This window comes from Rhipicephalus microplus, chromosome 8, assembly GCF_043290135.1.
Source record: "Rhipicephalus microplus isolate Deutch F79 chromosome 8, USDA_Rmic, whole genome shotgun sequence".
NCBI lineage: Eukaryota > Metazoa > Arthropoda > Arachnida > Ixodida > Ixodidae > Rhipicephalus > Rhipicephalus microplus.
Window position 1 is genome coordinate 26441831 of NC_134707.1, and position 3717 is coordinate 26445547.

The window sequence follows — 3717 nt, forward strand, 5'->3', positions numbered from 1 at the left end:
CCAAATTAGTTCCACCTTGCGCTTCCAAGAATTGATCAGCCAATTCAAGCATTCCTTCAAGTGACTCAGCCTTCCTCTCTTTCAAATACAGCGACAGGCTTGGGTGGCAACTAGTAAGAAATTGTTCTCTAATTAGGAGCTCTCTAAGTTCATCGTACTCCTGTGCTGTCCCTGAAAGTTCAATCCATCTGTCGAAATAATGGCAAAGTCGGGCGGCATACTGCGTAGCCGTCTCCCCATCAGCTGGCTTTCCTGTCCGAAATCTGTCCCGGAAACCTTCTACCGTAAATCTAAATCGCTTCAACAAAGCAGCTTTCACCTTTGCGTAGTTGGCTGCATCGGTCGGCGTCAGCCTACCGTACACACTGAGCGCTTCACCACTCAAGCAAGTACTCAAAGCAGTTGCCCATTGCTGTTCCGGCCAATTCTGGCTCCTCGCAATCGTCTCAAATCTGTGGAGGTACGCGTCTAGGTCGTCCTTCCTTTCATCAAACGCTAAGAGCAGCTTGCTTGGGTTCAAGCGGAAGCCGTGATCTTCCCGTTCGCTGCTTTCAACTCTAGCTTGGACGGGAGTTTCACTTCGCTGTTGCAAACGCAGCCGCTCGAGTTCCATCTCGTGCTGCCGCTGCCGCTCCCTTTCAGCCATCTCCGCTTCTCTTTCTTCTCTCGCCCTCTCAGCCGCCAGCTTTTCTCTCTCCAGCTCCAACTTCAACTGCTGCTCTCTTTCGTCTTTCGCTCTCTCAGCTGCCAACCTCTCTCGCTCCAGCTCGGCTGCTCTTTCTTCTTTGGCTCTCTCTTTTTCTTCTTTTTCCTTCTGGGTGACCCACTTCCGTAGTTCGGCGCCAGAAAGACCCATCTTTTCACCAAGAGCAACTAACTTTTCGAGATCCATTGTGTCTCGCAACTCGCAACTAAAACCTTACCGCGTGCAAAAAGTATCTGCCTAAATCAGTCTATCGGAACACTCTCCTGCACTCGTTAACGAGAACACTAAACAACACACAAAATCGTTCCGATAGCACTATCAACAACTCGAGGCTCTTTCTCACTACTTTGGACACACTGTGCACCAAAAGGTCCTGTCGCGGACGCCAGATTAATTGTCACACCTGTCCCGTTAATTAGGGAGGCGATCGCCGGGCTAATTCCAAAGGCCGAAGTATCGGCCCCCCGAACCGCACCACGAAAGCGTGGACAATTTAGAAGCGGTCCTTTTTGGCGCGCCAGCGGACGCCGGCTGTGGCCCAAAGAACAAGTCGGAGCCGAGAGTTGATAAACAAACAAATTATATTCTCAATAATGGCAGATCGAAAACAATACACAAAAATGCACACTCCACAATAGTTGCATACAATATGTCACCAATCAAACCAATCAATCAACGTATTACACAATACAATCAACCACACTTGAAACAACGGACACGGACAACAATACGCACTACAATGCAGTCGCATGCATTGAACAACCAAGACACTTAAAGACTAAAGAGATAGAAAACCTGTTCAGTCCAAAGTTCCTGCAACCAAAGTCGAGATGATACTCTTCCGAGAATCACTCACTCAAAGTCCAGCGTTGTTGTCGTTCCGCTTTCCCCTGAAGTTTCTCTTCCAGGAAACCTCCCGTCTTCAATTGGCCACTCTTCCAACTTCAACTTCTTCGCCGGAACACGTCGGCTTCACACCCGCAGCTGTTGCCACGCGTCCTCGCTCAATAGCGGTAAACACACGCTCTTGCCTGTAGCCCGAGCCTTCACCCCTCAGGTGGAAATCCTCTTCATCTCCGGCTTCGTCCCTACGGACCAAAACCTTCGCCGACTACACGGCGGAATCCCTACGCGCTCTGGCGTTAACTTCCGTCTCCTCCTGCCTTCTCGTCTCGGCCGCTCGATTAAATACCTTCCGCGCCACCTTCCAGAAATTTCTCGTCATTTCGTCGGCGCGATACGCAACGAAGGCTGGGGAGAGGTGCGAGACGGTTCGACTGCCCTCCCCGGAGGATGATTCAACTCGGTTAGACCACGCCCCGTTCGTTCTAGAAAAATCGCGGGCTTGCTGGGCCGCCGATGCGGGGTAAGGAGGTTCGTCTGCGAAGCCATGCTTCTGCGGGGAGAGCGCGCGCCCCGGGGAGCCTTTAGATGTTTGTTTTCTTTTTCTTTTGACCTCGCGGCGCCACTCAGCGTTTCGTCGCGACAATTTGGCGGCGCGCCCATTTTTAGCGCTCGTTCTGTGACAACGTTAAAGAACCTCAGGTGGTCGAAATTTCCGGAGCCCTCCACTACGGCGTCTCTCATAATCATTTGGTGGTTTTGGGACGTTAAACCCCACATATCAATCAATCAATATCAATCAATGAATGGACAAACAGACATACATATAGATAGATATATAGATAGATAGACATATAGATAGACATATAGAAAGATAGATAGAACTTCAATTAAGGTCACGATAAGCATCGTGCAGCTTCATAGTTTTATTTTGTACAAGTCTGTATAGAGTGCTTGATGGAAATTTGTGCCTAACTTAACACACATTTGCTAATAGTACCAGGGGTTTTACGTCCAGAAACAACGGTGTGATTTAGAGAGACTCTGTGGTGGGGGGCTCTAAAACCTCGCATCACCTGGTGTTCTTGAACGCCTATTACTCCACCCCTTCGCCTCAATCGAAATGCGACCGCCATGGCCGGTTTAGAACATGCAAATTTCGGGTCAGCCACCAAGCTTCATAACCACTGCTTCTCCGCTAAGGACTCAGAAGTGTTTGGGAGAACACGTTACAGAAGTAAAGACACTAAGATATCGCTTCCATCGAGCAACGTGTACAAACAAGCATAGGCGTTCGCAATGTTTCTATTATGGGGGGGGGGGCGTCAATGTTTCAACGATGTTCCCTCCCCACCCTCCCACTGGTCGAGTTCCAAAGACGTGCTTGACCCCATGACACTTTGGCTAAAAGACACAACTGATGGAATAGTTAAAATGAGACAATGGCGTGCTTCTCGTAATGGCATCATGCCTTTGGTTCTTGACTTTCCGGAGTACCCTGTTTTTCCAGAGTGAATACCGAAAGTTAACTGCCCTTGGAATACAACACCTCTAATCTTCAGCCGCCATTAGATTCACCCAGCTCTAAAAGAGCAATGAGGCAGGTCCTACTTGGTAAAAATATAGGCCATATTTTGCACCCCATTCCTCCCTGAGTTGATCAGGAGATCAGCCCCCTCCTTGCCCTCGTGATTACAACGTAGTACTGCTACATCCAGAAGTTGGTTTATGTACAATAATTTAGGCACATTCTAGAAAATTAAAAAAAGAGAGCTAGTAATGCAATGTAAGTACTCTTAGATGCAATCCTCGTCTATGATGTTAACTGAACCCGCGGTGTTTCAACATGTGCCTTTGCAGTTTTTTGAACATTGGAAGCTATTTGCATGAGAGTACATTTACAGTAATCCAGATTTGTGCATACACAGTTGCCCCATAATGAATGCATTCATTGTTGTTTGCGGGTGTGCTTGAAAACTGTTCTTTCGATCTGCAAACCCGAAATGGCGAAGCTAACTGAAATGTCTTCGACGTAAACACCGACCTTACGTTGTAGCCTAGGCTGGTTTCAAAAAAGCCAGATCAATTGCTGATGCGCTCGACACTTGTCACTTGCCAACTATATTTTCATTTTATTTTCGGCGCGAAGAGACGAGGGCTAAGCTTAC